This window comes from Schistocerca gregaria, chromosome 3 (assembly GCF_023897955.1).
Source record: "Schistocerca gregaria isolate iqSchGreg1 chromosome 3, iqSchGreg1.2, whole genome shotgun sequence".
Classification (NCBI taxonomy): domain Eukaryota; kingdom Metazoa; phylum Arthropoda; class Insecta; order Orthoptera; family Acrididae; genus Schistocerca; species Schistocerca gregaria.
Window position 1 is genome coordinate 841,640,112 of NC_064922.1, and position 26,584 is coordinate 841,666,695.

Here is a 26,584-nt window from a genome sequence, read left to right on the forward strand (position 1 = left end):
TAGATGTAGAAGATCAGGTTCCCATTCAAGAGAGCAAAAAATCGGCAAAGTTTGCAAATTTTTTTGAGATAGTGAAAAGACATATAAAGTATCTGAAACTTCCTGGCAGATTAAAACTGTGTGCCGGACCGAGACTCGAACTCGGGACGTGGACTGGACTGGAAACATCCCCCAGGCTGTGGCTAAGCCATGTCTCCGCAATATCCTTTCTTTCAGGAGTGCTAGTTCTGCAGGGTCAGCAGGAGAGCTTCTGTAAAGTTTGGAAGGTAGGAGACGAGGTACTGGCAGAAGTAAAGCTGTGAGGACGGGGCGTGAATCGTGCTTGGGTAGCTCAGTTGGTAGAGCACTTGCCCGCGAAAGGCAAAGGTCCCGAGTTCGAGTCTCGGTCCGGTACACAGTTTTAATCTGCCAGGTAGTTTCATATCAGCGCACACTCCGCTGCAGAGTGAAAATCTCCTTCTGGATATAAAGGACCTGTTTGGGGATTATGATTGATCATACTTTGCACTTTAGTTTAGATTTTCAATACAAAAAAAAAAATTGCGCCCATAATGATGGTTCGATCAAGGGCCTGCGAGTTTCAAGTACGCAGATGTGTGCTGTGTAGCCACTCAGAAATCATTTGAAATCAAAAATGGATAATATCAGTCGATACATTAAATTTGTGGGAGTTTATACCTAACTGCAATGAGATCACCATAAATTTAATGGTATGCTGCCAACTCGCACTTAGATATATGGGTTTTTCTTCAGCCTTTATGGTTTTATAAATAAACAGTTAATATTAAGAAATTTCATATACTATATGTATAAGCTCCCAACAAAAGTGTTTACTTTTCGGGGATCATAGGTAGAAATTAAGAAGTTCAAACGCTTTCATTTTTGCTGCACGCAGTTTTGAAAAATCGTTTCTCAAAAACAATCAGTTTAAAGTTTAGGCAAACTTTTATGTGTATTATTAATTTAACTTGCATAAAAACTACATGTTATTCAATATTTTTGATGTCGCTGAACACACATCTGAAGTTAGATTTTCAAAATTCATAATGGCTAATCCATTATGGCGGACGAAAAACTATGTTTTGACCAATTTTGACCATATTTGATCCAAAAAAGTGTTTTCGTTTCCTACGTTTACTCTGCAAATTCCAGGACCGTGTATCAACTCGAACTGTTCCCGTAGAGCTGTTCCCTCGTACTTCTTGGCGAGAAAATCTGGTCTGGCTGAGCTGGATTTGCTGTATCCGACAGCCTACACATGTTGTTCGTCAGCTTTTTCGGCTAAAAAGTTTGCACGCGGGCTGCAATATAAATCATTTTGTGAACGTCTCGTCACGCCCCGACAAGTTTTCTACCGGAGCCGGGCGCCTCCGGCTGAGAGTGGCCCACTGCTTGGAACAAGGGGTGTAGAAACTTTTGTAACGCACTGGTTACAAAACCTTTTCGTTCAACATTCGAGATACCTACACTTTTAAAAAAAATCCTATTAAAAATAGCATTTTCGACCATTTTGAATGAGAGCTTGGCCTTAATGGCTTGCAGTGTAATTATTATAATTATGTTTCGTCAGCAAAGCTGGAATGTAAGAAAAGAGGGAAGGGTGGTCAAAATTTTGTCTATTTATTCCATCGCTCTGAGACAGAGTTTATAGCTTGGACTAATTTCCGCGATGCGGCATGGCTCTGTTTTAATTTTCGATAGTCACACAATGCTTAGCTCTCTTTCTTGTGGCCTCATTAATGACATTCTGATTTGTAAGGGCCCGTTCTTTTATTTTGTGGAGATTTGTTGAAGTCGTCAGTAACATGTAGTAATGCAAAAGTGTGTCGTGTCAGTTCCGTGAGGCCAGCGTCCGGTAACTACACACACACCGCAAGGGCAACGGAGGTGCCGCCCTGCGGAACTGCAGCTATAATAGCAAAGTGAGGGTACCGTAAGCCGAGTACAGACAGAGTGTGTCACGCACCGCAGGAAATCCGCTCGCCTCTCGCTTTCGGCAGCGTTAAGGCCTGCGTGCTTCGTGATCGGCGTCGACGCATAATAATCGCCGCACTTCATGCTCCTGGATGTGTAAAGCCTGTGGTTGTAGAGAAATTACTGCTGTGTCCTCAGTGTTCCTCTGCACCATGGTAGATCTGTTGTTTCTGATCTGCGAGGTAATTACCCCCTGTGGGGTAAAATGAAATTTTGTGAGGGCTAAAAACTAATCAGTTCGAGTCTGTTCCAGTCGCGAAACTAAATTACACTCCTGGAAATGGAAAAAAGAACACATTGACACCGGTGTGTCAGACCCACCATACTTGCTCCTGACACTGCGAGAGGGCTGTACAAGCAATGATCACACGCACGGCACAGCGGACACACCAGGAACCGCGGTGTTGGCCGTCGAATGGCGCTAGCTGCGCAGCATTTGTGCACCGCCGCCGTCAGTGTCAGCCAGTTTGCCGTGGCGTACGGAGCTCCATCGCAGTCTTTAACACTGGTAGCATGCCGCGACAGCGTGGACGTGAACCGTATGTGCAGTTGACGGACTTTGAGCGAGGGCGTATAGTGGGCATGCGGGAGGCCGGGTGGACGTACCGCCGAATTGCTCAACACGTGGGGCGTGAGGTCTCCACAGTACATCGATGTTGTCGCCAGTGGTCGACGTAAGGTGCACGTGCCCGTCGACCTGGGACCGGACCGCAGCGACGCACGGATGCACGCCACGACCGTAGGATCCCACGCAGTGCCGTAGGGGACCGCACCGCCACTTCCCAGCAAATTAGGAACACTGTTGCTCCTGGGGTATCGGCGAGGACCATTCGCAACCGTCTCCATGAAGCTGGGCTACGGTCCCGCACACCGTTAGGCCGTCTTCCGCTCACGCCCCAACATCGTGCTGCCCGCCTCCAGTGGTGTCGCGACAGGCGTGAATGGAGGGACAAATGGAGACGTGTCGTCTTCAGCGATGAGAGTCGCTTCTGCCTTGGTGCCAATGATGGCCGTATGCGTGTTTGGCGCCGTGCAGGTGAGCGCCACAATCAGGACTGCATACGACCGAGGTACACAGGGCCAACACCCGGCATCATGGTGTGGGGAGCGATCTCCTACACTGGCCGTACACCTCTGGTGATCGTCGAGGGGACACTGAATAGTGCACGGTACATCCAAACCGTCATCGAACCCATCGTTCTACCATTCCTAGAACGGCAAGGGAACTTGCTGTTCCAACAGGACAATGCACGTCCGCATGTATCCCGTGCCACCCAACGTGCTCTAGAAGGTGTAAGTCAACTACCCTGGCCAGTAAGATCTCTCGATCTGTCCCCCATTGAGCATGTTTGGGACTGGATGAAGCGTCATCTGACGCGGTCTGCACGTCCAGCACGAACGCTGGTCCAACTGAGGCGCCAGGTGGAAATGGCATGGCAAGCCGTTCCACAGGACTACATCCAGCATCTCTACGATCGTCTCCATGGGAGAATAGCAACCTGCATGGCTGCGAAAGGTGGATATACACTGTACTAGTGCCGACATTGTGCATGCTCTGTTGCCTGTGTCTATGTGCCTGTGGTTCTGTCATTGTGATCATCTGATGTATCTGACCCCAGGAATGTGTCAATAAAGTTTCCCCTTCCTGGGACAATGAATTCACGGTGTTCTTATTTCAATTTCCAGGAGTGTATTTTCAAAAGATAATTACTACCATCACAATTTTGTAAGACTCTGATACACGTTATCAATAATTACTTTTTCTCAGTTACTAGCATTAATACGGTAGAGGTTACAGGTTCCTCATGTAGTCCACCCACTACACACATATGCTGTGCTTTGTCCCACACATTGCTGATAATAAAAGAGGGACATATACGTAACAAATTCTAAATATCTCAAGAAAATGTCTTGTCCAAGTTGTAGATAGTACCTGCAGCGGTCCAGAAATTGCTTCATTACTTGCTTCAAGACAGATAAATGAATTAAACAAGAGCATGACACAGCAATAGCTAAACTGAAGAGCAAAAGAAATGGTACACCTGCGTAATGTCGTGTAGAGACCCCGTGAGCACGCAGAACTGCAGCAACACGACGTGGCGTGGACTCGACTAATGCCTGAAGTAGAACTGGAGGGAATGGACACCATGAATCCTGCAGGGCTGTCCATAGACCCGCAAGAGTTCGAGGAGGCGGAGATCTCTTCTGAACAGCATGTTGCAAGTCATTCCAGATATGCTCAATAGGTCTGGGGAGGTTGGTGGCCGGCTAAAGTGTTTAAACTCAGAAGAGAGTTCCTGGAGTCACTCTGTAGCAATTCTGGACGTGTCGTGTGTATTACTGTCCTGCTCGAACTGTACTGTCTGTTATGCTTCGACTTTGTTAATGTGAGAAAACCTTGTTATTCTGCCAGCAGTACGTATCTAAGATGACGAACTTACTCTTCATCAGATCGTGAGCTACACACTCGAAGATTGTCTCTCACATACATCCGAATATGAATCAGTGATTAGAGATGCTTGTACGCTTTCGCCGTCTGAATATGGGCACTAGTTCTCTAATTTACCAAGTAAATATAGTTACTTTGAAAACCAGTTTTATAATTCACCGCAACCGCATTCGTTGATTTCTCCGTTGCTATACCAATCCAGATATCTCGCTTAACTGCAGTGTTTAACGATCCGTCAGCTCGGCTAGTCACAATACAGTTGTTCTCTACAGATCACCTATTTAGCGTTTTGTCAGTTTGTTTATGAACACTCACCATTTAATTATAACATTCTTCACCTATCAGAGATATATGAGCTTACATCATAAAATTTCAAACTTTTGCATTTTTGGTTATAAACCGCCTAATCTGTCTTCAGAGTTCTGCTAACCTGAATGATATACGTAATATCCGCCTCTCACATTAAATGGAAATTGTCTTTAAATTTCAGCATTAGCTTAACTGAACCGTTTGTAACGTTCTACATAAAGTAATTTCAGTATCAGATTTCAGTTTGAACCGATGTCCTATCACCCATCAGATCTAGTTCCCATTTACGTAGGTTTTCATCAACCAAAGATAACTTTTACTTTCTCTTTAGCTTCAATAAGAATCTCGTCTTTAATAACGTAACTTCCGAAAATGGAATTACTCTTTCCAATACCATCTATTGAAATATTATCTTTGAAAAATTACCGAGATCATCAGAACACAAAGATTTGCTAATAAATTGGACACTCCATGAATGTTGTATGCGAACACTTTCGTACAGAGTCGTGTCACGTAGAAATTTTTAATCAGAAGCTGAGATAGCATCTCTTAACATTTCAGACAAAGTATTATGGGGGCGAGGCAGGGGGGGGGGGGGGGGAATACAATAAGGAATGAGATACATTTTTGTCTGAAAACAGGTCACTTTCATTCAAGATTCCGATTCGTCACATTATCCCCTACTCTACTGGCTACGAAACCCCATTTTTCAATATAATCTCCATTCAATGCTACAGACTTTCGCCACCTTACGGGAGGCCTGTGTGCCCGCGCGGTACCACTCCACCGATCGACGCCGGAGCCAACGTCTTGCTGCATCAATAGCCACCCCATGATCCACGCACGTCTTCCCGCAGAGTGCATCTTTCATTGGGCCAAGCAGATGGAAGTCGGATGGTGTGAAATCCAGGCTGTAGGGTGGATGGCGAAGAGCACTCCACTGAAGTTTTGGCAGCTGCTCCCGGGAGCGCGTTGTGATCCGCCAATCGCCTCTAATGAGAATGTCCACACGTTCCACATTGCAGGAGTCACAGCTGTGTGTGGCCGGCCGGCACGCGGTGTATCGGACAAGTTTGCGCGGCCTTGTTGCGATAACAGACGCCACGCCCAAAGACTCAGCGTGCTTTTATTCACTGCCATGTCTCCGCAGATACTGCGCAAGAGCCTATGAATATCTGCTCTGGTTTTCCGCCAAAAGAAACTCGATGACACATCTCTGCTTGGAACTCACCTCCGTTACAGATGCCATTTTGAAGGCTACATGTAGCTCCGTCATGTATCTGAACTTCGTGAAAGTATAGTGTGTGGTTGATGTGGGAAAATTCTACCATGTCCTACAGCAAATTTCACAGTTTTTCAATCGAAACTAGCCGAGAAAAAAGGTGTTGGCCTACTTATTGAAAGTCCTTCGTACAATACAAATGATGTCTTTCTTATTTTTCAATTTTTAACAAAAACAGGCATTTGCGAACTTCCAGCATGCTGGAGTAGCTTTGGTCAACAGCTGCTGTTAATCAGTAGAACGAAAAACCACTCCAAGTTCCGGTTTTTGCCTTTTTATTCATTCATGACTAGTTTCGGACCCACACTCATTTCCAACGACGGTTCAATCCCGCATCCAGCCACCCTGATTTAGGTTTTCCGTGAGTTCCCTAAATCGCTCCAGGCAAATTCCGGGATGGTTCATTACCCGTCCTCGCTAATCCGATGAGACCGATGACCTCGCTGTTTTGTCTCTTCCTCGGACAAACCAATCCCTTTCCTCTTGTAACCACTACCCCTACCCTACACATTTCCAATTCATCATAACGAAGTCGAAAATGGCATTTACGAAGGTATCAAAAATTTGGAATGAGCATTTACAGTGCATACAGATAACTTGGTCTCGGCCCGACACTAATCATTGAACGATTAAAAAGTAAAAATTTGTAACCCTGCTTAGTTTTTAGTTCTACTGAAACGTAGGCATCGCAAGAAGATGACGCTCTTGGCATGTTCTTCATTCCTCTAGCCACCGACTTGGCACAAATTACATTCATATAAAATTTTAAGTCATAATTACAATGAAGCACGTATTCGACTTATATTGTTGAAAAGACCAGCAATGATACGACTCAATATTTCGTATCACTACATGTCCTGCAAAAGTTTGCATGCATCTTGATTGCAGAATCGCGCAGAAATTGCCTGTGAAAACCAGAAAAAATCCCTAGACAGGTACTCATCGCTAAAAACACAATACCTTTCGCTGCACCCGGTAATGTTGAATCTGCAGTTTAGTAGAGCCGGGGACAATCATTGCTAGAGATCGCAGAAAATTTTGTGTTGGATTAAAGCCTGTACCCAGATACCAAGAGGAAGGAAGTGCTCTCTCCCCCCCCCCCATTTCCCCACCCCCGGTCTTGCGATCGTCTGTGTGTACGAGTATAGGATGGCGAGGCTCGGAAGCCGTCCTCACCTCCAGGCAGTGGGGGGCGCCTGCTGTGGTGAGAGCCGGTGTACAGCAGGGCGGCGCTGTTCTGCGGTTTGCATACAGATCAGGCGACGCGGATTCCTTTTGTTGCAGTCAGAATTTTGACGACCCTCACTGAGCAGTCGTAAAGACTGGTAGGAGCAACGTCCCGCAGCGGCCAAGGTGTGCGGTCGCACTGTAAGTAGTCGTGAAGCTTTAATTGTAGCTTCGAAAGAATACAGATAGAAAGTTTTTGTTTACAGGTGCGTGTGTGCAGAGCTTGCACATAATCATATTCCCGCGGCGCACTGTACCGTAGAATTCCGCTAGAGGAGCCAAAACTACATGGTGCAGCCTGTTGATAAAACACTACTACTACTACTACTACTACTACTACTACCACCACTAGGTTGGCGACACAAACGGTAGTCGGTTTCTGGGCTCACCAATCAGCCTCCTCCATCGTCCTCGGTCCATGTACGGGGATTATCTGTACACGAAGGTTACAAGGACTGTAGCTTTAACATGGGATGTCCGTGGGGGATGTTGGTACCACTGCACTGCCGTGTAGCGGGTAGCCAGCGGAAGGAACGAGCTTTCCCAACAATCAGTGGGTCGTCGATTAGTGTTTTGGTGGCTGTTAGAAATGAGCTTCCTAATTCCGGCTCCCGCCAAGTACGAAGTGTGCGTTGAAATTTGCTACCTAAATCCTAAGGGCATGAACGACGCTGCGATTGGTCACGAAATTGTTTCAGTTTAAGGAGAGAGCGTAATGTCAAGGTAGCATGTGACGAAATGGATACGGAATTTCAATTTTGAAAGGACGGAAATTCAGGATAAAGGCAGAAGTGAAAGGCCGTCTGTTGTGTCTGATGATGTGGTGCACAAAATTGAAGAACATCTTCTCTCTGACCGCCGTTCGGCAATTGACGACATGCATGCAGTTTGCTCATGAAAGCGAAACTGATCAACTAAATTACCACAAGTTTTGTGCGCGATGGGTGCCCAAGATGCTTACTGAAGCACACAAAATGAACACAGTCAGTGCCGCCCGCGAATTTCTTGACAGTTTTGAGACTGAAGGCGAGGCTTTTCTCAACTCTATAGTGACAGGAGATGAAACTTGGGCTTATCACCATACTCCAGAGAGCAAACGACAATCAATGCAGTGGCGCCATACTCTTTCTCCTTCAGTCAAAAAATTCAAAACTCATCAAACAGCAAGGAAAATCATGATTTCATTGTTTAGGGACAGAAAAAGGGTTCTGCTCATTGATTCTTTGGAAAGAGATGAAACAGTAAATGCTGCAAGATATTGTGAGACCAGAGCCGCGCAAAATGAACGTCGCGAGACGCTGACAACGCTAGTCTGTCACCTTCACTTCAACGTGCGTTCACACACAGCTCATGCAACACAAGAGTTGTTGACTTCATTTGGTTTGGATGTTTTAAGCCACCCTGTAAGTAGGCTGTTTAGGTTTTTATAATGGTAACGCCACGTAGCGCTCTGTATGAAAATCACTGGCTGTGCTGTGTGCAGTCTGTGGCTGGTTGGCATTGTTGAGATACTCTCTATTGTAGTGGGCAGTTGGCTGTTAACAGCGTTTAGCGTTGCGCAGTTGGAGGTGAGCCGCCAGCAGTTGTCGATGTGAGGAGAGAGATGACTGAATTTTGAGAGCGGACGATCTGGACGTGTGTCCATCAGAAAGATTAAATTTGTAATATTGGATATCATCAACTGTTATATATGATGACTATTGAACACTATTAAGGTAAATACATTGTTTGTTCTCTATCAAAATTTTTCATTTGCTAACTATGCCTACCAGTAGTTAGTGCCTTCAGTAGTTTGAATCTTTTGTTTAGCTGGCAGTAGTGGCGCTCGCTGTACTGCAGTAGTTCGAGTAACGAAGATTTTTGTGAGGTAAGTGATTTGTGAAACGTATAGGTTAATGTTAGTTAGGGCCATTCTCTTGTAGGGATTACTGAAAGTCAGACTGCGTTGCGCTAAAAATATTGGCTGTCAGTTTAGTGTTGATCAGAATAGGTAAAGAGCGAAATGTCTTGAGTACGTTCAGTTCTGCTCAGCTGTTTGAAAATCAAATAATATAAGAGGTTTATCAGCACAGTAATTCATAAATGCTTCTAAGAGGACGTTTCAACCCCTCTCACATCCCCTGGTGACTATAATCTTTTCACTAAAATGAAGGAACACCTTTGTGGAAACACTTTTCCAACGACGACGAGGTGAGAATCGAAGTGAAAAACTGGCTGAAAAAGGGGCGGGAGACGTCTATGACACAGGGATCAAAACGCTCTTCCCACGGATGACAAAATGTATAGAGATAAATGGTGATTATGCGAAAATGTAATACAAGATATATATTATAACACATGTAAATTTCATTAAAATAAGTTCATTTTTTACTTCAAAAAATTCTTGTAACCTTACTTTCTGAATTACCCTATTAGTTTCCTGCAAGTAGTTCCACCTTACACACAGCCTCTCTAATTCCGTCAGTCCAACCCGGCCGTGGTCTTTCCCTCGGTCTGTGGCCTCCGATGTCTTCTTCCACTAACTGCCTGGTGATGTGGCATTACGTGCCCTTACCACCTATCTCCACTCGCTAATCACAAACACTGTGCCCAGTTGACTTGTACAACTCCTGCAATTCGCGGTCTTTCCTTTTCTCCAGCCGTTTCCATCCTTCATTGGCCCAAAATCTGTCTGAGAACAACTTTCTCAGGCGCCAGGAGTTATCCTACCTTCTGTGTCACAGTCCAGGTCTGTGTTCCGTATAGGACGACAGGTTGTCGTATTTCTGTCCAGTAGGTCCTAATCTTTGTGAATCTCGATAGAAGCCGGGACAGCTTTCCGAGTGCCAACCTTGACCTGTTTCCTGCCTGGATCGTTGCCATTATTTCCTGGTCTATCCCATTCCTTTCAATGAGTACTGCCCCTTGACTCAGTACTGCCCCAAGACATTTGAACTCTCCTACCCTGTCAGAGATCTTACCATCTACCAGGCTCGGATCTAGGTGGAGGGGAGGGAGGTTTGGGGCAAACCGGGGAAACTGCCAAGGGCGGCAATTCCAGGGGGCGCCAAATTCTTATTCTTGAAGAAAAAACCTTGTTTCACGAAGCGCCTAACATCCAGCGCTCGTTGGTCTACCGATTGTTCATATGATTTTGAAATACATCCATTTTGGTATTCGAACACATTATAAGTTGATATCTGAATGAATCGCAAGTTAATTTTTGAATGCTTGCATAGTGTGCATAATCTCTCTGCCCCGTCGCATCTAGAAATAAAAAACTTTCCCGCAGATAAAAGGGGACTGGGCAATACAAGCTGAGCCGAATAAATCCGAACGGGTGAATGCCAATCGCTTGTTGTTCATGTGGTTGATTGGGTGTTCGAATGATAAGCGTTGTTATAATTACTCCAAAGATTCAGACTACCAGCGTGAAAATAAACGACTAACAGGAATAACAGCTAAGAAACATTATATATTATCTTCTCTGCGTATCCAAGAAAATGTAATTTTGACAGAAAAGTTTTGCCAGAACGCTACACTACTAAGACATAGTTTTACAGTTCACGGTTAGCAGCCGCTTAAGTTTTGTTCTAGGAACAGGGTGGAAGACGCGTCGTACGAACATGTAATAAAATAAGTTTTGACAATGGCATGATTAGTTTCAGAATTAGTGACAAGATTGTTTGTTAGAACGAGGAATGAGAAGAAATAGGGAGATCACATAAATTGTATGGAAGAATATGACGATTCGAAATTTATTAAAAAAAATTCGTGATACTACTACTTTTCGATCTCATGCTTGACAAACAGGAGCATATGAATGATATGTGAAACTATTTTGTAGCGTAAAACATTTTTCTTGTAGTAGGCCTAAAAAGCATTTGATATTGGTACTTTGTGAATTATATCCTGTCGTGTTGTTTATGTAAATGAGGTAGATGACAATGACTACTTGTGCCAAAACAGTCTCGCTTATTTGGCGTGTGTTACAATTGCTGCAATATTAGACTTATTTCGTTATATCTAGTAGTGACAAAATAGACGTAATCAAATCGAGAAACCACACCAGTCTTGTGTACTTTTCGTATTAACAGCTTTTTTAGTATCAGACAACGTCATTTTAATTTTTCATCATCATCATCATCATCATCATTTAAGACTGATTATGTCTTTCAGCGTTCAGTCTGGAGCATAGCCCCCTTATAAAATTCCTCCATGTTCCCCTATTCAGTGCTAACATTGGTGCCCCTTCTGATGTTAAACCTATTACTTCAATATCATTTTTAACCGAATCCAGGTACCTTCTCCGTGGTCTGCCCCGACTCCTCCTACCCTCTACTGCTGAACCCATGAGTCTCTTGGGTAACCTTTCTTCTCCCATGCGTGTAACATGACCCCACCATCTAAGCCTGTTCGCCCTGACTGTTACATCTATAGAGTTCATTCCCAGTTTTTCTTTGATTCCCTCATTGTGGACACCCTCCTGCCATTTTTTCCATCTACTAGTACCTGCAATCATCCTAGCTACTTTCATATCCGTAACCTCAACCTTGTTGATAAGGTAACCTGAATCCATCCAGCTTTCGCTCCCATACAACAAAGTCGGTCGAAAGATTGAACGGTGCACAGAAAACTTAGTCTTGGTACTGACTTCCTTCTCGCAGAAGAGAGTAGATCGTAGCTGATCGCTCACTGCATTAGCTTTGCTACACCTCGCTTCCAGTTCTTTCACTATGTTGCCATCCTGTGAGAATATGCATCCTAAGTACTTGAAACCATCTACCTGTTCTAACTTTGTTCCTCCTATTTGGCACTCAATCATTTTAAATTTCTTTCCCACTGACATTACTTTCGTTTTGGAGATGCTAATCTTCATACCATAGTCCTTACATTTCTGATTTAGCTCTGAAATATTACTTTGCAAACTTTCAATCGAATCTGCCATCACAACTAAGTCATCCGCATATGCAAGACTGCTTATTTTGTGTTCACATATCTTAATCTCACCCAGCCAGTCTATTGTTTTCAACATATGATCCATAAATAATATGAACAATAGTGGAGACAGGTTGCAGCCTTGTCTTACCCCTGAAACTACTCTGAACCATGAACTCAATTTACCGTCAGCTCTAACTGCTGCCTGACTATCCATGTAAAGACCTTTAATTGCTTGCAAAAGTTTGCCTCCTATTCCAGAATTTCGTAGAACAGACAATAACTTCCTCCTAGGAACCCGGTTATGTGCCTTTTCTAGATCTATAAAGCATAGATACAATTCCCTGTTCCACTCATAACACTTCTCCATTATTTGCCGTAAGGTAAAGATCTGGTCCTGACAATCTCTAAGAGGCCTAAACCCACACTGATTTTCATCCAATTGGTCCTCAACTAATACTCGCACTTTCCTTTCAACAATACCTGAGAAGATTTTACCCACAACGCTGATTAAAGAGATACCTCTGTAGTTGTTACAATCGTTTCTGTTTCCATATTTAAAGACTGGTGTGATTAGTGCTTTTGTCCAGTGTGATGGAACCTGTCCCGACTCCCAGGCTATTTCAATTATCCTGTGTAGCCATTTAAGACCTGCCATTCCACTGTATTTGATGAGTTCTGACTTAATTTCATCCACCCCAGCTGCTTTATTGCACTGCAATCTATTGACCATTTTCTCTACTTCCTCAAATGTGATCCTATTTCCATCATCATTCCTATCCCATTCTACCTCGAAATCTGAAATATTACTGATCGTATTTTCACCTACATTGAGCAACTCTTCAAAATATTCCCTCCATCTGCCCAAGGCATCCACAGGATTCGCGAGCAGTTTTCCTGACCTGTCCAAAATACTTGTCATTTCCTTCTTACCTCCCTTTCGAAGACTGCTAATTGCACTACAGATTGGTTTTTCAGCAGCTTGACCCATAGTCTCCAATCTGTTTCCAAAGTCTTCCCAAGATTTCTTCTTGGATGCTACAATTATCTGTTTGGCTTTGTTTCTTTCTTCAAGATAACTTTCTCGTGTCTACCTGAGTTCTGGTATGTAGCCATTTTTGATACGCCTTCTTTTTGCTTTTACAGGCTTCCTCGACTGTGTCATTCCACCAAGCTGTTTGCTTCATCCTACCTTTACACACTACTGTTCCAAGACATTCTTTAGCCACTTCTAGTACTGTGTCCCTGTACCTTGTCCATTCCTTTTCCAATGACTGTAATTGTCTACATTCAACTAACTGGTACCTTTCTGAGATAGCTGTTATGTACGTGTGCCTCATTTCCTTATCCTGAAGTTTCTCCACTCTTATTCTCCTACATATTGACCTGACCTCCTGCACTTTCGGTCTCACAATCCCAATTTCACTGCAGATTAAATAATGATCAGTGTCATCAAAGAATCCCCTGAATACACGTGTGTCCCTTACAGCCTTCCTGAATTCCTGATCTGTTATTATATAGTCAATGACAGATCTGGTTCCCCTGCCTTCCCAAGTATACCGGTGAATGTTCCTATGTTTAAAAAAGGAGTTTGTGATTACTAAGCCCATACTGGCACAGAAATCCAGGAGTTGTTTCCCGTTCCTGTTGGCCTCCATATCCTCTCCAAATTTACCTATAACATTTTCATACCCTTCTGTTCGATTTCCAATCCTGGCATTAAAATCACCCATGAGCAGAACACTGTCCTTTTCCTTTACTCTAACAACTACCTCACTGAGTGCCTCATAAAAACTATCCATCTTATCTTGATCTGTCCCTTCACAATGCGAATATACTGACACAATCCTAATTTTCTTGCTAGACACTGTCAAATCTATCCACATCAGTCGTTCGTTTACATACCTCATTGCAACTACGCTTGGTTCCATTTCTTTCCTGATGTAAAGCCCTACACTCCATTGTGCTATTCCTGCTTTGACTCCAGACAGGTAGACCTTGTATTCTCCCACTTCCTCTTCTTTCTCACCCCTTACCCGAATGTCACTAACAGCTATAACGTCCAGCCCCATCTTACTTGCAGCCTCTGCCAGCTCTACCTTCTTCCCAGAGTAGCCCCCATTGATATTAATAGCTCCCCATCTCATTACCATTCGTTTGCCAAGTCCTATCTTAGGAGTCCCTGGTTTGTCAGTTAGAGGTGGGACTCCGTCACCTCCAAAGGTCCGAGGCATTTTGCTCTGATTGTTGCCAGCATCATATTTAAAGTACCAGGGAAGCAGGTTGCTAGCCTTACTTGCCCCGAGTCCCATTGGGTTTTACCCCTAACGGCTGAGGGACTAACCAGTGGATTTGGTAGTCTTTGCCGTATGAGCACAAAGGTGACCACGACTCAGAATATGTCCGAGATGCCCAGCCTTCTTCCAAAGTAACTGGTATCCCGACTTCCGGGACCACTTACTTGGCCACTCATCCGTTGCCCGTGGTTCATGAACTAGGACATGACTACAGGAACCCACACCATTTTTCATGTAGGAAAAACATTTGACGAACTTTGATGAGGTAACAAATTCTTTCGCAGAAAGGAAGGCACGACGTGTAAAGCTGTGGCAAGATTAAAGAGGAAAAAGTGCTGGGACCTAAGGATTGAAATGTGTACTGTCTTGCTTTTCACTTGTCGTTACTGCTTCTACGTTTCCTATACTTAATTTTATGTGACACAAAAGAGAAATTTATTAGCTAATAGGCAATAAAGAGTATAAATTTTGTGAAGAGTTCTTATTCTCCGGGTCAGAAATAACCACATCACTATTACCTGAAGGTTTTTTGTAAGAGGGGTAGGATGTCAAGGCGGCCGACTGAGAGCAGGAGGGGCACCGCAGGACATTTTAATTTTCTTTGACCTGAATATAGGTTTGATGATTTCCATTACAAAATATACACGTTTGAATGCCACGGAGTGAATACGTACGATAGAAGAATGCTGTGTGAAGAGGCGTGACACTGCACTTTGGCACACTTACGGCCAAATAACATGTCTTACATTACCTCGAACATATATGTTTTATATATCAAACTCTTCCGGAAGATTCGTGCAACAAAATGAACCTATTTTTGAAAAATCTATTTTTTTAAACATTTATGACGTCCTATCTCAAACGTTCGAGGGGGAGAGGTGGCGCCACTATCAAGTTTTGGCCCCGGCTCGGAAATATCGTAGATCTGTGGCTGTCCTCTATATCTAAAGGTCTGTCTACTGTCTGCACACAACAAAGTATTTGGTATTATCCATACTTATCTTCAGACCATCTCTCATTGCTTCTTCCATTAACACTCTTGCCATCTGTACCAGATCTTGTTCATTCTGTGCTATTAAAACTACATCATCCGCATACGTCCAGATTGCTGTTTCTCCTACTCAGCTGTATTCCTGTCTCCAGGCTTGTTACCTTTGTAAGTACTCTTTCCAAAACCAGATCAACGTCTCCGTTGACTTTCACCATGCATGTTGTGTCTTGCATTCATTCTTGTATTATTTTTATTAGTTTTCAAGGAACCTGCGCTTTTTCCCGTACCTTCCGTACTGCTTGTCTGTTCACAGTATTATACGCTTTTTGGAAGGCAGTGAACATATCTGTGAAATTCAATGACGTCAATCCTCGCCTTAACTCCTCTAGTGAAGCACCTGACTGTTCCGTAAAAACCTCTTCTATTGTCTAATGCCCAATCATTTCCTGTGAGTGTCATCTTGCTGTTTGTACAAGGTGAAGAAAAATTCTCGTACGCGGACTTCGCAGCGCGATTCCTCACATACGAGTACTTGCAATAAGAAAATGTCTGTCACAAAATTTCGTCCTGCGCATACTTCAGGCAATAAATGGACGTTAACGATTGGCAGTCTGGCAACATTGTAATCACATGTACGGTAAATACCTCCGTCAGCATATGGCAGTACTGCTATGCAGTTGGTGCAGTGGATCGTGTTTAGGGTTAGCATGCAGGAGGTCTAGGGTTTCATTCTGGGTCGAGGCTTATTTGATTTTATTTGCTAAATGTAGTTTGTGCGGTATGGTATCAGGCATCTAATCGCCAAACAGCGATTACAGTGGTTCTTCTACAAAACATCTGCAGTTACATACTACGAACACAGAAACAGAAGTGCAATCGTTTTCATTGGTCAGCTTTTAAGAAAGCGAAGGATATCGTCGACTCGAATTGTTTTGCAATACTGCGTGTACTAGATTCCAAACTTGTTTTGTTTGTACTCTTCCCAATGGTCTCATCGATTAATAGCAACCATTATTCTTGCCACGTTCGGGCCCATCACATTATAAATAATTTATTATAATATTATTATATTATAATAATTATAAATAATTTCGATGTGATCTTTGGGGGAAGGGCACACACAAAACAAGTTTGGAATCTAGTAGATGCAGTAGCGCGAAACAATCCTCGTCCACTACGTGCAAATGGCTTCTTTGGAAGTTGACCAATGAAAACGATTGTACCTCCAATTCTGCATTAGTAGTACGTAACTGCACGTTTTGCGGAAGACCCACCGTAATCGCTGTATGACAATTAAGACGCCATATATTGTACCACGCAGACCGCATTTATCAAACAAAAGCAAATAAGACTCGACTCACAATCGAAGCCTAACCTAAAACGCTATCCACTGCAACAACTGCACAGAACTCTCATCTACTGACAGAGGTAGTTACGTATATGTGATAGTAGTGTTACCAGATTGCTAATCTTTAACGTCCATTTACTAGTGGAAATACGTGCAGGACGAAATCTTGTGACGGACACTTTTGTAATGCTAGTATGTAAGGAATTGCGCTGAGAAATCCGAGTGTGCGAATTTTTCTTCGCGCTGTATATTACCGCTTTTATGTTCGGAGCACTTTTCTTGCTCCTCTAACTGCCTCCACGTCTTTCATCTTGTTCGTTTGTCAGCCATAACATTTTAGCCTCTTTTCTCTTGTTGACTGCATGACTACACTTATCGCTGAACCATCCTCTGCTCCTCCTCCCTATCTCCAATGGTTTTAGCGCTAAAGTAGGGCAACGTGACGTAATTCGCTTTCTGCATTGAAAGGGGAACAACGGAGCGGCAGACCATGGTTCAGCACTGAAAGTACACAGCAGCGGTGCACCATCACGTGAGACAGTGGCCAGGTGCAGTCGGCGCTTCTGGTGTGTTCAGACAAGTCTGAGTGACAATGAAAGAGCTCACAGAGCATGTCTCTGGGAAGAAGTGAGAATCGGTTCTCGGATAGCGACGTGTCATAATCGAGGTGAAAGTGGAAAAAGCGAGAATCAGTAATTCATCGGTCTTCAACATTTTGCACGACATATTGAGCACGGAAAGGGTCGCCACCCGCTGGGTGATAAACAGGTCCAGTAATGCATTTCCGACCAGTGCGTGTGCTGTTGCACGTGCTGCGGGCACACGTCACGCAACCGTTTCAAGCGTTCTACAGGAGCAATCTAATTGTGTACTAAGTACAGAAGACAGAGGCACCACAGTCATTTTTAAACAAGTCATCATTTGGCAGCTAATGCGCCGGACTGACCACACTAAAAGTGCACCATTGAGAGATGTAGTGGGTACTGTCGGCCCACAGTGTTGCAGCAGAAGATTCGTGTAACGTTTAGTTCGCCGTGCGTTACGATGTGCTATGGAAGTAATCGAAAGAAAACCGTAGAGGAGACGCTATGGAGGTCTATACGGTATGTGAATACTTTTGTTTTTTGTACGAAAATTAAGTTCTTTTCTGAGTATGCTGATGCAGTAGCTCCATACTTAACAATCATATACAGTAGTTCGCTGGGTGAAAGATGAGTACCCAAAGACTGGAAAGTTGAACAGGTCACACCAATATTTTGGAACACATATTGTGTTCGAACATTACATCGAAGAGAGCGGTCTATTGACACACAGTCAACACGGATATAGAAAACATAGTTCCTGTAAAACACAACTAGCTCTTTACTCACACGATGAGTTGAGTGCTACTGCCAAGGGATTTCAAATTGATTCCGTATTTCTGGATTTCCAGATTGCTTTTGACACTGTACCAAGCGGCTTATGGTGAAATTGCGTACTTATGGAATATCGCCTCATTTATGTGGCTGGATTCGTGATTTCCTGTCAGATAGGTCACAGTTCGTAGTAATTGACGGAAAGTCATCGAGTAAAACAGACGTGATTTCTGGTAGCGTTATAGGCACTCTTCTGTTCCTTGTCTACATAAACGATTTAGGAGAAGGTGTCTTAGGTTGTTTGCAGTTGATGCTGTCCTTTATCGTCTAGTAAAGTCATCAGAAGATCTAAACAAATTGCACAACGATTTAGAAAAGATGTGTGTATAATGAGAAAACGGCCAATTAACCCTAAATAATGAAAAGTGCGATGTCATCCACATGAGTGCTTGAAGGAATCCATTTATTTTCGGTTACACGATAAATCAGTCAAATCTAAAGGCCCCAAAATTCAACTAAATACCTTGGAATTACAATTAGGAACAACTTAAATCGGAAAGAACAGATGGAAAATGTTGTGGGGAAGGCAAACCAAAGACACACTTAGAAAATGTAACAGGTCTACTAAGGAGACTGCAGCCGGCTGATGTGGCCGAGCGGTGCTAGGCGCTGCAGTCAGGAACCGCGCGACCGCTACGGTCTCAGGTTCGAATCCTGTCTCGGGCACGGATGTGTGTGATGTCCTTAGGTTAATTAGGTTTAAGTAGTTCTAAGTTCTAGGGGACTCATGGCCTCAGATGTTAAGTTCCATAGTGCTCAGAGCCATTTGAACCATTTGAGACTGCCTACACTACGCATGTCCCTCCTCTTTTAGAATACTGCTGCACGGTCTGGGATCCTTATCAGACAAGATTAAGGGAGTACATCAAGAAAGTTCAAAGAAGAGTAGCACGTTTTGTAATATCATGAAGCAGGGGAAAGAGTTTCACGGACGTGATAGAGGATTTGGGATGCACACCGTTAAAACGAAGGCGTTGTTCGTTGCGTCGGAATCTTCTCGCGAAATTACAATCATCAACTTTCTCCTCAGAATGTGAACATATTTTGTTGACGTCGACCTACATGGGAAGAAACGATCATCATAATAAAATAAGAGAAATCAGAGCTTACACGGGAAAGTATAGGTGTCACTTCTTTCCGCGCATTATACGAGATTGGAATAATAGAGAATTGTAAAGGTGGTTCGATGAACCCTCTGCTAGACACTTAAGTGTGGTTTGCAGAGTATGCAAGTAGATGTAGATTTAGATGATGTAGAGACTGTAAACTTGATAGTTGTTGAGAGTTCAATATTGACAAAATTGCAAATACAACGGTATCTTGCTGAGGTTATACATACAAGTACAATGCGATTCACAACTTTGCAAAAATGAGTTGCCGAGCAAGATATTTTAGCAGTGAACAAAAAATAATTATTTTAGGAGTTCGATAGTTTCCGACACATGACTTCGTAAATTTGAAACTGTTCCCCGTTTCAAAAATATTGTGTTGGTGCATAACTTCGTAGCGTTTTTGTTTTGCTAGTTGGTATTCCGGCTGCTATGGGTTTATTTATTGATTGTATTTGTAGTTCACTCTTGCTGTCTGAGTTTACATATTGTCATTTAGAGGTAGCGAGTGAAGTTGTGGACGCTAGAAAATCGAGTGCCAAGTGGAGAAATGGGAAGACCCCCGACATATTGTTCTGTTTGAGATCAGTAGGTGAGTAACAGTATCGGAGGCAGCCAGTAAACTTTGCGCCTTGTATGAGAATAATGCCATTGGACAGAGCTCGCTAAGAAAATCGTTTTTTTTTTTTTTCGTTTTAAGTGGGATCGTTTTGACATTAGTGACTCTCCACGTTCAGGCAACCTTCGGGCGCTGAAGAAGATCGTTTAAATGCATTAATCCGCATGATCCACTGACTGAACTGGCAAATGTGATGAACTGTGGTCATTCCACCATCGTGCGACTTTTGCATACAGTGAGGAAGGTTCAAAAATCGTGTGTATGGGTAACGCGTGCTCTAAGAAAAGATCAGCGGGTAGCTATATGTGCATCTCTGCTTGCTCGACATCAACTGGCTGGTGAAGACCACCGACCATTCGTATCCTCTATCGTTACTGGTAGCGAGAAATGCTGTCTTTATGCTAACATAAGGAAAAGAAAGGAATGTCTGAGCCCAAATAAAGCAGCAACTCCCCGAACAAAGACCTGCGAGCATCCACGAAAGATAATATTACGCATCTGGTGGAACAACGACGCTGTAGTGTACTACGAATTACTTCCTCGAGGCGTAGCCGTCAGTACTGACATTTATTGTCACCAATTGATACCCCTTGCAGACGCAGTCTACGAAGAACGACCAGGAAGAGCACGGAAAGTGATGCTATTGCACGATAACGACCGCTAGCAGTCTGCAAGGCTGACAAAAAGACGCTATAAAGGAGTTGGGTTGTGAAATCATTCCGGGCCCACCTTGTTCACCTGATCTTGCAGCTACAGATCTTCACCTGTTCTGCTCTGTATAGAACGACATTCAAGGAACTTCCTTTCGGGATGAAAATGCGTTCCGAGCGTGGCTAGACGAGTTCCTCGCCTTAAAACCACTTGATTTCAAACCCAATAGCCTGCTGCCCTCGCCCACCGCTTAGGCTACCACGCACATCGCCGCGTCCAGCGGGTGGCCAAACATAAGGCGTCATCCACCGCAACCAGCACAAGTGCCTACAAGCTCAAAAACGAAGGGACTGAACATCTGAGGTCATCGGTACCCTAGAACTTAGAACTACTTGAACCTAACTAACCTAAGGACATCACATACATCCACGCCGGAAGCAGGATTCGAACCTGCGACTAAAGCAGCAGCGCGGTTCCGGACGGAAGGGCCTAGAACTGCTCGGTCACAGCGGCCGGCTGCCGACAAGCCAAACAGCGAAACGCGCCCATCTCATATGTCATTAAACCTTCTGGACAAAAAAGGCCGATTTGTTGTCCGCGGGATCTCCAGCAGGTGCCACGAGAGGCACGTGGTGCGCCGCCAGCAAAGCGCACATCCGTAACTGTGTTTATCTCCGCAATGCCACGTCCCCGCAAGTACGTCGGGCCATATCCGTGCGCCGCGACAGTATTTATAGGGGCGCATAATCAGGCAACGGCAGTCCACGTCAGGAGTGCTCCTGGGCTTATGCCGACTGGTTTAGTTGTTTCTCTATCCGAGGCACTGCACGAAGAATCTTTCATACTGCAGTTACAGCTTCAACTTTGGATTGAGTCGTAGCCAGCACACCAACAGGGGAGCTGGCAGCCTTCTGGCCATCGCTGCGCAGAACTGACTTCTACGATTGTGCACCCCAGACTGGTACCGTGGCTGACTATTGTATCTGGATTCAGAGGACCCCTTTTAATTTAGACTTTCTGCTACTCTTCTTTGAACTGCTTATTCATCAAGACTTTGCGTTCGTTCCGCGTCACTGCATCAGAAATGAGAAGTGTACATTTATGCAACTACTAACAAAGCTGTGCTTTTTCTCCTTGGTTGTGGATCTGTTCATACCGAACTCAACACCAGTCATAAGACCTACACCATCTGCAGCGCTCCAAAGAGATCAGTGGTTTAAGCGGTGACCATTGCTTTGTGCGGTGAGCTTACGTAGTGAAACCTATACACAATATTCGAACCAAAGTGATTTATTGAGGAAACAGGGAGCACCCGAGTTGACGACTGAACAATATCGTCCCAAAAACAAATTAAGAATAGTTTTGATCCTCCGGTTCCTGCAAATCCACTGTTAGATCCAGAGGAGAGAGCGGACACGTGGAAAGAGCGCATTGAAGACCTCTGTGAGGAGGACGTGACAGAAGAATTATCAGGAATCGATACGGAAGAGATAGGGGATCCAGTATTACAATCGAAATTTAAGAGAGCTTTGAGAGACTTGAGATCAAATAGGGGAGAAGGGATAGATAACATTCCATCGAAATTTCTAAAATCATTGCGTGAAGTGGAGACAAAACCGCCATTCAAGTTTGTGTGTTATTCTATGAGACTGGCGATATGCCATCAGACTTTCGGAAAGAAACGTCATCCACACAATACCGAAGATTGAAAAAGCCGAAAAATGCGAGAATTATCGCACAATCAGGTTAACAGCTCATGCATCCAAGTGCTCATCAAGAAAATTGAGGATCTGTTAAATGACAATCAGTTTGGCGTTAGGAAATGTAAAGGCACGAGAGTAGCTGTTGTGATGTTGCGGTTGATAACTGTACAAGACTGAAGAGAAATCGAGATACGTCCATAGGATTTGTCGATCTGCAAAAATCTTTCGACAGTGTAAAATAGTGCAACATGTTCGAAATCATAAGAAAAGTAGTCGTAAGCTATAAGGAGAGACGGGTAGTATACAATATATATAAGAATACAGAGGGAAAAGTAGGACTGGAAGACTAACCACTAAGTGCTCAAATTAAAATGAGTGTAAGACTGGGCTGCAGTCTTTGGCCCCTACTGTTCAGTCTCTATATCGAACAGACAATGACGGAAATAAAAGAATGGTTCAATTGTGGATTAAAATAGCAGGTGAAAGGATATCAATGATAAGATTCGCTGATGACGTTGCTATTCCCAGTGAAAGTGAAGGAGAATTAGGGGATTTGCTGATTAGAATGGACAGTCTGATAAGTATACAATATAAGTTAAGGAATTCTGCTACCTGGGCAGCAAAACAACTCATGATTGACAGAGCAAGGAGGACATAAAAAGCAGACGAGCACTGGTAAAGAGGACATTCCTGAGCAAGAGAAGTCTATCAGTATGAAACATAGGCCACAATATGACAAAGAAATGTCTAAAAATGTACATTTGGAGCACAGCATAGCATTGTATGGTAGTGAAACATGTACTGTGGGGAAACCATAACAGAAAAGAATCTAATCATTTCACGTATGGTGTTACAGACGAATGTTGAAAGTTAGGTGGACTGATAGAAAGGAAAGAAGAGGTTTTACCCAAATCGCCTAGGAAATGAATATATAGAAAACTCTGACAAGAAGAAGAGACAGGATGATAGGTCATATGTCAAGACATCAGGAAATAACTTCCATGCTTCCATGGTATTAGAGGGAGCTGTACATGGTAAAAGTTGCACATGGAGATAGCGACTCGCATAAATCCAGCAAATAACTGAGGACGTAGGTTGCAACTGCTACTTTGAGATGAATTCGTAGCGGATCGCACCAAACCAGTCATAATACTGATGTCTAAAGGAAAAGAAGTTTTCTAGCGAATGCTGTATTGTAAATTTTCTCCCAAATATTCCAGTTGGGTGGCCCCTATACCACAAGTCCTGCTTGCTTCGATTTCGTTGAAAAGACACAAGTTTTAAGACTGCCCTCCCTGGGTTCATGGATGGAGCAAAAAATATACAAAAAAATGACATTAAACTGTACTGAGTGAGTATTTCGTCGGTTCTTGATAGAATATTTTACACATTATGAATGAAACAAACCCAACACTGGTGTAATATTCTACAATGTTTATTATTTGTGACACGAACCGGTTTCCAGCTGTTAGACCATCATCAGGTACAAAGATAAGTATATGATGCAGTGAAATTTTGTTGTATCAAAGGTTTTTAAATTAGTGCAGCTACAGAGTAGCCCCATTTGTAGAGATGAAAAATATTTATTTAGAATTAGGAAGAAAAACAAGAGGGATTATTTCAGTGTAATTGCAATGTAAAATTATTTAGCTAAGATAAAATATGTGATACATTATCTAATGAACTGTAGACAAATTACAACAGTTTTACATACAAGAAAATAATTGTCAATAAACTTGGGTGACATATTCCAAAGATGTGGCTGAAAAGTAATCTTGTCTTCAATAGACCCTAAATTACAAAGAAATAAGATATAATAATGGTATCAAGCAGGTGAGTGAAGCAGCTCCGGTTATACACCGTAAATTTTTCTAACATAACGCGGGAAATTATAAGAACTGAAATAAAGGAAAATGGGGCATGTGAGTAATTTATAACATTGCGTGGATGGGATTGTGAGGAGCATTTGCAGCTAGAAGTGGTGAGTAAGGGAACTGTGTCTGGTCATTCAACACAAAGCTTGAGTTGTTGGATATATGTTTATTAATTTCCATTATTTCAAGGTAGTTCATCTTTCTCCCTTTATGGAAGTGATATACTTAATGTTTCTCCTTGTAACTTAGACCTTCTTTAAGCAGGTGGTCTGGAAAAGTAGAGTTTCCTTTTCTAAGTTTCTAACTTCTGTGGTGTTCCTTCAAGCGGGTACATATTGCCCTGCCAGACTGACCCATATAAAAATTGGCACAATTACAAGTAATTTTATGTATTCCATTATTTTCCAAAGCTGGACTCGTGTCTTTGCCATTGGGCAAAAAGCGTCCAACAGTGCTATGCACATAAAATTTGATTATTACATTCCTGGATTTAAGCTTATAAGTGAAAATAGTACTTATAATCCCATCCAGGCACTGCCCCAGTTTCCTTTATTTCAGTTACTATAATTTCTCTCGTTGTGTTAAAAGAAATTACTTCATGTAATCACAGGCGCTTCACTAACCTGCTTAAACCACTATTCTATCTTATCTGTTTATAATTTAGGACGTATTAATGACAAGATTATTTTGTCAGCCACATCTTTGGAGTATGTCACCAAAGTTTGCTGTTCAATTATTTTCTTCTATGTACAACCATAATAATTTGTCTCCAATTTATTGGCTAGTGTGTCACGTATTTTATCTTAGTTATCTCATAATCATCTATCGTATTTACACTGAAATATTCCCCCCTTTTTGATCTCTGGAAGTCACTGCACCACATACTTCTCTTTGTACCTGACGATGGCGTAAAACTCGAAAACATGTTCGTGTAACAAATAATAAATATTGTAGAGGATTACACCAGTGTTGCGTGTGTTTAATTCATAATGACATTAAATTATTAGACTCAAATAGATAAAAAGGGCTACATTTTTTTAACCACACCCACTTAATGTTTACATTTAAGGTTGTCAAATACAAAATTTATCGTTAAGTTTCACTTATCTGTGTTACGTGTTCTATTTTATCGTACTGAAGTTCACTATTGATTATCAGCGTTTCCTGAGGTTAGGATTTCAAACGGAAATGTTTTATTTGACACGCTCTGTCGATGAATTTCGAAAGATATCAGAGAGTTCATTTAATAAAAATTTGATCAATTACGAGCAGTTGTAGTGCCGGTATCCTTGTCGGTGTTTTATGTGCGGCACACGACAGACAGCAGTGTGTTTCACATACACGACACTTTGCAGCATCAGCAAACTGGAAGTAGCTAATAGGCGATAATTTAAAATTGCCGTCAGACACCAATTTAATTGGTTTAACTGCATCAAAGTTTTATTGAAGTAGGCAGGAATCAGCAGTGCAAGGTGACTGGGAATGTTTTGAATCTTATCATGCTTGCCTTTGACAGTTGGCCCACTTAGCCTGGCAAGTCATTATTATGCAACGCTACGAAAAGTTACTTATCAATGAATAGTAGTTTGTTATGCATTAGAAAAGAAACGAGTTTCACGATCTGTGTACTACTGAGATTATAGTGTGACGACTCTTTAGCAAAACACGTATGGAATATTTTTTTCTTGTGTTAACAGTGTAAAATTCTACGCTATATGTCTCCCATGTACTTTTTACAATAATAGATATTCCGAAATATTATTTATTAGTTGAGCGTTATTAACGTCATATCACAGGCATGAAATTTACTGCACACTGAAAAGAATTATTTGTACACATGTTATGGACTATGCGGCTGGTCTCGGCGGAGGTTCGAGTCCTCCCTCGGGCATGGGTGTGTGTGTGTGTGCGTGTGTGTATCCTTAGGATAATTTAGGTTAAGTAGTGTGTAAGCTTAGGGACTGATGACCTTAGCAATTAAGTCCCATTTTTGAACATTTTTGTACACATGTTAGTTATTACTTATCTACTTTAGGTTTGCACAAGGCTGCTTTACGATTTTGGTCTTACGTCAAAGCTGTAGGTGGTTCAAAACAAAATGTCCAGTCGCTCTGTGACCAAAATGGTGCTGGAACAGAGGATGACAGATTAAAGGCCGAAATACTAAATATCTTTTTCCAAAGCTGTTTCACAGAGGAAGACTGCACTGTAGTTCCTTCTCTGTATTGTCGCATAGGAGACAAAATGGTAGATATCGAAATAGATGACAGAGGGATAGAAAAACAATTAAAATCGCTCAAAAGAGGAAAGGCCGCTCGACCTGACGGGATACCAGGTCGATTTGACACAGAGTGCGAGAAGGAACTTGCCCCCTTTCTTGCAGCGGTGAACCGTAGGTCTCTAGAAGAGCATAGAAAAA